The sequence below is a fragment of the Tiliqua scincoides genome, chromosome 2 (genome assembly GCF_035046505.1).
Source record: "Tiliqua scincoides isolate rTilSci1 chromosome 2, rTilSci1.hap2, whole genome shotgun sequence".
NCBI classification, from domain to species: Eukaryota; Metazoa; Chordata; class Lepidosauria; order Squamata; family Scincidae; genus Tiliqua; species Tiliqua scincoides.
This window is the reverse complement of record NC_089822.1, coordinates 245703465-245713496: the sequence shown is the minus strand read 5'-3', so window position 1 is coordinate 245713496 and position 10032 is coordinate 245703465. Positions and strand designations below refer to the sequence as shown.

At 43.5% G+C, this 10032-nt stretch overlaps 1 pseudogene; it reads left to right on the top strand.

The window, feature by feature from the left end:
- The first annotated feature begins 497 nt into the window (after window positions 1–497).
- LOC136642291 (5S ribosomal RNA) lies at window positions 498–617 on the top strand (annotated as a pseudogene).
- The last annotated feature ends 9415 nt before the right edge of the window (window positions 618–10032 follow it).

The following is a 10032-nucleotide window of genomic DNA, read 5'->3' as shown; positions in this document are numbered from 1 at the left end:
CAGACTGTTCCGGGAAGCCTTTTTTGGGGGAGGGGGAAATACATCTTATCTGTGTTGTAATCTGAAGACCACTGGGAGAAGACAAAAGGGAGAGACACCATTCTGAGAAGTGTGGGAGTAAAACAAGGTAGTTGTCGGAAGCTGGAAGAACTGAAAGAAGAAATGTAACAAATTAGCTCTTACGTTTAACAGCTTTTCTAGGATGGTATCGCTCCTAGAATAGAACTATCCCATTTTCTCACCAAGTGTTGATTGTCTAATATGTTTTGTCTAATCGACTCTAATTTATTGTGTTCTAATCAATCTAGCATTTTGCTGGTATACATTTGCAAGTTATCTATCTTCCTAAGAGATTGCTCATTATTTTTACTATGTTTGCTAAACTGTAATAAACCTGAGAGCTAAAACAGATGATAATTCAATAATTGTTGTTTTAAGGTTTGGCAGTTATTCACAGGACTTTTCTTGACTGCAAAGCAGACTTGTCATTGTTTTTAGGCTTAAGCAACTGTAACCCTGCAGATGCCTGATCTCGTCTGATCTCAGAAGCTAAGCAGGGTCGGGCCTGGTTAGTACTTGGATGGGAGACCGCCTGGGAATACCGGGTGCTGTAGGCTTATACCATAGTCTTTCGAGACTGAAGGTTGCCAACCATATGAGATCTGTCCCTCTTCGATTTCTTTTACCTCTTCTCTTGCCCCATGATAAGCATTATGTGCCTCGCTGGGTCTACTCAGATCAGCTGGCAGAAGTCAGAGTGGACTCGGGTAAGTGCATTGTGGTTGGGAAGGGGAATTGGTGGAGATGCTGCCTCCAATACTGTCTCCTTCCCAGCCTTGACACATTCCACTCCCTACTCCATCTTTGACCCACCCCTCCCCTCCCTGTTCCTCCCACCCACTGCCCACATCGTTCGCTGACTTACCAAATGCTGGGGCTTATTCAGAGGCTGCTGGTACATGACTATGGCCACTTGCTGCTTGTGGTGGTGGCCTGGCAAGACAGAATGGTGGGCAGTGCTTGGGAAACATTGTCCAGGAAACATTGCTGGGAAAAGGTTAAACCTGCTCTGCCACAATCCCAGTCCAAATCCGACCCTGCCCTACAGTAGTGGTAGTCATCCCCAGCCGTTCGACCCGGGGCAAAGGTTCGCGATGGCACCCCCTAAGGGATGCTGCCCCCCCCACACACAAGCACTGAAACATGCATTCTGGCAGTGCAGTAGCTCAATAGGACTGGGCCAAAGTGTTGAAGGGCCCAATCCTATCCAACTTTTCAGTGCTGATGTAGCCACAATGCAACCGCAAGGTAAGAGAAAAACATTCCCTTCGCTTCAGGAGGCATCCTTGACTCTCCCCCCACTGCAGGATGCAGGGCACGCCCCCTTGGTACTGCTGCATTAGCACAGGGAAGTTGGATAGCATGGGGTCCTTCAACAGTATGAGATGTTGACCAGTCAGTGCATCCATCTTCAAGCTCTGAAACTGACAGAGCAAGTGCAGTAAAGTCATGTGGCCTGCTGACCTCACTGGCTGAATGAGAATTTGAATCCAAGCCTCTTTGTTCCAACTCCAACACGTTATCCAGTACACCACACTGGAGTGAGATAACTAACATAGGGATGGTGAACTCATTAGCAAGTGCAAGATGCCAATCAGCTCGAAATTTGTGTGTGAGTTTGTGACCTGAAATAGACTTGGGGGTCCAGCAGTACATTAAATTACCAGAATAAGATCTGGAGGAGAGTCAACTGTAGGTTACTGTTTAATGAAGTATATGAAACTCTTCTTGATCGGGACTCAAGGCTGGACATATTTCTAGCATCATAGCTTTATCTACTACATGGGATATTATACATGGGACCAGAATATGTGGTTATCAAAGTGAGACCCAGCATCTGAATTAATGCCGTAATCAGTTTGCTTTTTCCCCCCCTTTTATAATGCATTCAATCTAAGAGGAATCATTTGGATAAATTTTATGGCATGAGACAAGAAATATGCCACCATGCTAGATCAAATTAGATTTGGAGGTTCTTAATTCCATCATTAGCAGTCATTATTTCCTCTTCAAACCATGTAATTAAATACCACATGAGGAATATAGAATTTTTTCCTTCCCCTTATTTACCGAAGTATCAAGGGTTACATTTTGAGAATGATTTTATGGTACACAGCTGTTTGTATTTAAATTAGGAAGGTTTTAATGACAACTCAAGAATTAGAGAAGCAATTGGTTAACTAAACTGAGGGAATTTTCTGCAAATGGGAGATCATTATGTTTACATAAGATTGGTTATAGTATAAGATCGGTGGTGTAATTAGTTAAATTATGCCAGGGAAAATGGGACACCCTTGCATTCTTTACTGTTCTTTTGTGTATTGTGAAATCATATAGACTGTTGTGGAAGTACCTTTTTTTCTTAAATACCACATTTATGTGTGGTAGGTAATGACTGCCTGTAATGTCCTGGAAATCCCAGAAATTTACTTGATTAGCTTAAGTTTTCAGTATTGATTAATTTGACCTGACTTGACCTACCTTTTTCAATATTCATATTCATATTCAATAGTATATTCATATTCAATAGTATGTGACTTTCTAAGACTGCATTTGTTTTTCTAACAGCAAATACACGTATCCCCCATTTTCTGATGGTTTGTTTTTTGATGATCTGCTCTTCCAACACACTTTGATTTCACCCGGAAGTCATTCATTCAATGCATGCTCCATTCTTTCAACCTCTCTCTGCTGTTCTAAAGGCTAAAATTGCCCTTCCCCATGTTGGTTTGCATATGACATGGTGATCAAACTGTTTTGGTATATACGAGGGTCGCCCAGAAAGTAATGCACCGCATTTTTTTTCTTCAACAATTATTTATTGAACACTGAAACTTACACACAAGAAAGAATGATGTTTCTTCTACACTCCCTATTTTTCCACGTAATCTCCGTCCAGTTCTATGGCCTTCCTCCAGCGAGACACAAGGGCATGTATGCCCTGTTGGTACCACTCCTTGTTCTGGTCACGAAGCCATTTCTTCACTGTGTGAATCACCTCTTTGTCATCCTCAAAATGTCTTCCTCGAATGGCATCCTTTAATGGCCCAAACAAGTGGAAGTCTGAGGGAGCTAGGTCAGGGCTGTAGGGTGGATGGGGTAACACAGTCCAACCCTGTTTAGTGATGTGTTCCGAAGTCCTCAAACTTGTGTGAGGCCGAGCGTTATCATGTTGAATCAAACATTCACCTGGGTTGTTATGGCGCCAAAGTCGCTGGAAGCGCTTCTTGAGTTTGGTTAATGCCTTCACATAAGCTTCAGAATTAATGGTGCTGCCTCTTGGCATCACATCAATGAGTATGACGCCCTCACAGTCCCAAAACACAGTGATCATGATCTTACCGGCGGAAGCAGTTGCTTTGAATGTTTTCTTCTGTGGAGATTGAGGATGACGCCATTCCATCGACTGTCGTTTTGTTTCGGGCTCAAAATGGTGAACCCAGGTTTCATCACCTGACACAATCCTGGACAAGAACGCTTCCCCCTCATCTTCAAAACATTTCAGCAACTCAGAAGAAATGTTTTTTCTGAGAGATTTGTGGTCCACCGTAAGACAGCGCGGAACCCATCGTGCACACACTTTTGAGTAATTAAGAGCACGGATGATTGCATCCACACTTCCTTTGTTGATTGACAGCTTCAGCGCCAACTGCCTAGTCGGTCCTCGCGAATGAGCACATCAGCAAGCTGCATCTTGTCAGGTGTGACAGCCGTGGATGGCCGCCCCAAACGCTGCAAATCTTAGAGCTCTGCCGAACCGCCTTCTAATGGCCTCACCCTCTGTGCCCAGTGACTAACTGTACTTCTGTCGACTGCAGATTCTCCATAAACTGTACACAAACGTTTGTGAATGTTCCCAACAGTTTCTTTCTCCGCAGTGAGAAATTCAATGATGACACACTGCTTGTAACGTACATCACTTACAGATGCCATTTCGAAACACTGCTGCAGCTACGCTATCTGTCTGAAGAAACCAAAAATTTGTGTGCACACTCCTGAAAATTCAAATAATGTATATCTAAAGTTTCGCATTCGTACCATTACTGTAGGCTGAGAAAAAAAATGTGGTGCATTACTTTCTGGGCGACCCTCGTATATGTGTGTGTGTGTGTGTGTGTGTGTGTGTGTGTGTGTGTGTGTGAGAGAGAGAGAGAGAGAGAGAGAGAGAGAGAGAGAGAGAGAGAGAGAGTGTACCAACTTTAGCGTCAGGTTTACTGAATAATGAATGGAGGCCACCATATTTCTGCCAGTAGCAATCAAATGCATGGAAGTCACCATTTTTAATAGCTCTAAGCTTGCAATTCAAGTTGCTAGTGTGGCAAGCATACTAGAATATGAAAAAAGAATGTGACCTGAGTGTGCTGGAAGGAGAAAAAAGAACAGCTGTCTTGAGCTTCTAGCACTAGAAGCTGATAAATAAACATAGCCTAAGTTCTTGCAGTGGAACGTGAGCCATGCTAAAAATGTGGCATGCAAATAAAAAGGGAACCAACTTGTGGTAGGGATTAGTAGTGAGCACACTTGCTGTCTCTCACCTTAGGTGAGGGCATTTTCAGGGTCCCAGCAAAACTCCCTGGTATCTTGCATCCTGGCTCATGTCTCCTTCAGACACCACATTGTGTGGGATGCAAATAATGGCAAAGTTTGAACATGGATACAAGCTTCAGGAAATTGCAGTGCTTGACCCAGATAAAGAGGTGAGCATGATCCAGCCCTTTCCTTCCTTTCATCCTGCCTTTCAGGATCTGTGGTGAGAGAGCTTGGAGAGCCTTCTGTCTGAGGCTTTGGAGAGCTGCCACCAGTCAGAGGAGGCAGCAATAGACAAGAAATGTCAATGGTCAGATTTAGTATAAGGTAGGTCACTTTGTTCACAATCATCCCAGTGTGTATGACCAAATGGATGTGTGAAAGCATCCATCCAGGATGGTCCAGGTAACCGGAACCCATAACCTTGGAATCGACACTCATGTTGGTTTATTTATAATTCCTTGGAATGGCCTATGGAGGCTATCAAAAAATCTGCACTGTAAGGTGAACGAAAAGTCACGCAGATGAAATGCCAAGAGTAGTTTTTGCTTGGCATTGCAAGAGCGGAACTCTCACAGAGAGTTTGTCAAACAAAATTAGCACATTAGCATCGCAGTCATGGCAGATTAGCGTGGGGTGGTCGCATTTCTGAAGTAGGAGAGGCAACAGCCGTCCCAGGCTGCCAACGTAATTAATATTTTCCATTACAAAAGTCATATGCTGAGATGTGGAAGGGTTAGAGCAACTGAAGTACATAATTATTGTTTTGTGTGACTGTGTGTGTCTACATTTTTACTGTAGCATAATTTTTAATCGCATGTGTGGGTTAAAAATGGTAAATACTGCATATGAACAGAATTAACATGATCTCATTCATGTAGAAGCAAAAAAAATGCAACCTAATTTTTAGCAATAGAAAATTGGGGAATCCACCTGCAGAACTGTCCTGAAAAATTCATCTCAGAGAAACCAAGTTGGCTTGGAAATATTCTGATGTTCCTCCTTGGGAAGAACCCACAAATTCTTGAATTTCACTCAGGGTGACCAGATACAATGGAGGGCAGAATGCCTATACCTTTAACCATTATATAGAAGAGGGAAATTTGTTGTGTAGCTATTTAAATCTTTCCATACTGAGTTGCTCCTGCTAAAATCCCCTCTTCTATCCAGTGGTTAAAGGTATAGGTCCTCTGTCCATTGTATCTGGTCATCCTGATATCACTGTTGCCAAACATTGGTTTTAGAGGCAAACTACCTCTGATTGCAGGGGAGGGCACCAGGATGCAGATTGTGCCTGTTGTCTTGTGTGCTCCCTGGGGCATTTGGTGGGCCACTGTGACATAACAGGAAGCTGGACTAGATGGGCCTTTGGCCTGATCCAGCAGGGCTCTTCTTATGTTCTTATTTTCTTATTGGTGCCATCCCTACTTAAGATCACTGTTACTATTGTGCAAAATTTAGTGCATATGACAAGCATATCTTCTGGTTCACATAACAAACTGGTTCACATGACAAAACTGCAACTTGCTGGGAACACAGGAAGCTAGACCAGTGGTGTCACTAGGGTTTGTTGTCACTAGGGTATGGGAGGCCAGTGCGTAACCCGCATGATAGACCTTCTCCCATGCAGTGGGCATGGCAACGTCCTGGGCAGTGGTGATGCACCATTGCCCCACCCCTGCTGGTTTTTTGGGGTATAAATTTTGATAATATAGAGATATTTCAACGCAGTTTGTTTCATTGCATTCTGCATGAAGTTACGCATCGAATGATATATAACATGATGGTATTATTCAAAAACACCAAGATTTAAAATTTTTTAAATCAGTAGTAGTGTCACCCCCCTGTGCCCATCACCCGGTGCGTCCCCTGTGACCGTCACTCAGTGTGGCTTTTACCCCCACACCTCCTAGTGATGCTACTGAGTTAGACTATGAGTGCACTCTACAACTCAAGGCTAGAGACTTCTAGATATCAAAAGGCAGCAACATGGATACATTCACACCTTTCCCACAGAGGTGGAATGGGTTCGTTTTATGTGAAGCAGTGCTTGTGGGGAAGGGGGAGTGACTTTACAGCAGTGTGTTCTTTTCCTCGAAGCAGTCTTCTCCCCAGCCTAGTTCGTTTCCAGAATCAGAGCTGAATTGGAGAGAAAATTGCTTCAGGCCACGGAGTTTGAACTCCCTTCACCTCCATTTCTTGGTAAAAACAAACAAACAAACAAAAAGATACACTCCACCTCATGCTTTCTTTTTGAGTTGTCAGATACACATGAGTAAATAGATATGGCTGCTCTATCATGTCCAGTTTGGACCTCTGATGAACCAGGCCTGTGCTATAAACTGATAACTCTCATGATATTATTCTGTGCTGTACTGTTCTGTCATGCAGAATGGAGACTTTAGGCACTGAGTGTCCTGGCCAGTGAAGGAGCCCTCATGAGTGAGCAGGGACACTAATGATTGAGCAATTAGTGAAGCAAACAGGCTCCTTTGCTTTCCAGAATGTATGTCCCTGGGCCTGAGGTTGTAACTTTCCCCTGACCACTCCAGCTAATAACTGAAGGCTTTCTCATTCGTGAAAAGCTCAGTGTCATTTATCTTGGTTCCAGTGGGACCATTTTCCTCAGGTTCTTTCCAGGGTTTTAACATATTTTTTAAAATCCTTTGCTAGTAAGAGATGATTTACACATTCCACAGACTGAGGTGGCAGAACCCTTGTAGTACTTCACATTGCAAGTGAGGGATCCTATAGTTAATATTCCCCCCCATATGCAAATACCCCTTACATCTAGTAAAGTAGCAGATCAGGCAGAAGTAGCAGAAACATTCAGTGTAAGCCTGGACAAACTTGGAAGATCCAGGTTCTAATAATAATAATATTTCAGAATGGATCTTCCTGCTTTGGTCTCACTTCTGGCCTCCAGTTCTCCCACGCAGGCTAACAAGCAGCTCCATCTCTCACATGGAGAGCAACCACGACGCTTCTTGCTCACACCAAGAGCAGGTGGAATCACTCAGCTGGGCTTGTCAGCTGCTTCATGGTCTCGCCATTCTCAGCCGTTGAGGGAGCTGCCGGTGTCCTCGAACTGGCAACCTTCTGATGTTATCTTCCGGCTAATGGAGGCTCTACCCTCTAGACCAGACCTCCTGCCTACTCCCCACTCAGTCACAAATCCCCACTCAGTTACAAGCTTCCAGGATGACCTTGGGCCAGTCACTGTTTCTCTCTCAGCCTCATCTATCTTGCAGAGTTGTTGTGAAGAGGAAAGGTACATCACCCTGAGCTCCTTGGAGGAAGTGCAATATAAAAATGTTTATATTATTAAAAATATTACAAAAATAAAAAATGTATTTATAAAAATAAGTAAAAGGTACAGATGGCCCTTGACATCTGAGAATTTGGTACCCACAGATTTGGTTATCCATGGGTTCTGAACCTGCAAGGGTGGGCCAACATGGATCCTCCAAATGCAAGGGTTTCTGAAGGATGTGGAGGCTGCAGGTGGTATCCCCGACCCTCAGAATGCCTTCTTCAGCAAAAATAAAAAAAAAGACTTCTGGTTTCTTGGAGGAAACAGGAAGTGATGTTTTTATGTCCTTATAAGGTATTCTGAGGCATGGGGAAGCCCTACACATTTTTCATGCTCTCATCTGTGGATTTGATTATCTGCTGATTTTGGCATCCATGGGGGTGCTGGGAACAGAACCCCTGCGGATACTGAAGGCTGTGTGTAGTAGTTTATTATATGCTGGAACATATAACATATAATACATATGTTATACATATAGGCTATCTATAGAATATAATTTTTCTATCTTTTTGCTATCTATAGAACATATAATAAATAAACATATAATTTTTCTATATCTACTGCTATTATATGCTGGACCATCAAATTGCAGTCGACATGGGGGGGGCAGTCAAAATCATAACACTCCCACACCTGCTCTCTGAAGCCTGCATAACGTGTAAATCCACTCTAAGTAGGAAATTGGTAACACAAGCAAAATCCTGTGGGGGGGAGGGGGGAAGAGAAGCCAGGGAATATACAGCCGCAGAGCTCCATGCAATGTGACATTTGCCTTTCAGTCATGAAATGGGCCAGGCTTTGGAAAGCAATGCAACTCAGTAAATTATTCAGCAGTCAAAAGTCTGTAACCAAAGGGCCTATTATCGCAGATGACAGCTGAACATATAGGTCAGTGGGGAGCACAAATGAGAGTGACACCTTGCCCTAAACAACAGCAAAACATATTCCAGGAGCCATAAGCAATTAAATGAACTAGAAATGGCATGTATTAATACCATCCTTTCGATGAGCCAGGATCACAGTGTGGCAGCAATGATTCCACAGGGGGTCAGCTCAGCAAAAGTAAGGCATGGCAGGGAACTGGAATCATTAAAAGGGGGAGGGGTGATGGGATAAATGAGATATAAAACTTTGCCCTCAAAAAAATGATCAAGGTTGCAACCAAACATACTTTGGGTTGTATGATTTAGGGCCCAAGCAACGTGTGACATTAGCATCATTGCAACTGCTGTGTTACCCATGCATTCACCAGGCTGTGTTACCCATGCATTCACCAATAATGACACCAGGCTGTGGCTTTGAAGTCATAATGGTTCACTTTATTAAATATAAAATGCAGCAGGGCTACCTGAAATTAAAAAAAAAAAACCTTAACCCAGAATGTGTAGGGTACTAGACCTGGGGAAACAAACCTAGCCGTCTACTTCCTTGGAGGCCTACATCTCAGAGCTCAGAGCCCTACTCCTCAGCTATCTACTCTACCTCAGATGGATGGGCAAACCATCTGACTCCAGGCCATACTCAGTCATTGACTGAGCCAGTCAGTCCCAGAGCTAGTCACTCCCAAAGGGTCAAGGCAGCTGTCTTGCGAGTCCAGTCAAGGGGTTCACCCAGCCTCATCGAGCTGGATAGGCATAATCAGAGAAGTTCTGCCTCACCCCTGACTTTGCACTGGGCTCTTAGAAATATAGAAAGCAGAATCCAAAAATAAAGGAAGTGCAAGTTTTATCAGGTGGTGCACAAAACAATTCTGGTGGTGTGCGAAACAATTTGCATTTCAACCATGTCACTGATGCTGATGATAGCCTCATCTGCCATCAGGACTAGCAATGATCAACATGGAGATAAATATGGAAACCCCGCCCCTAGGCACCCACTAAAGCACTGGTTCCCAACCTGTGGTCTGTGGGATCCTGAGAAGTGGTCTGTGAGATCTCAGAAAAAGAAAATTGTCTTTGATCAAACCCAGTATCTCACAGAGCAAAATCTCCCCCATGGAACACCGGAGACAGTGGAGAATGGACTCCCTAAAGCTGCAGCAAAATATTCTCTATAAATAATTGAAATCTCCTCTTATTATATTATAAATTTAATTGTATTTTTTGTGTGCAGGAGGGTGGAGGGGTTGCATG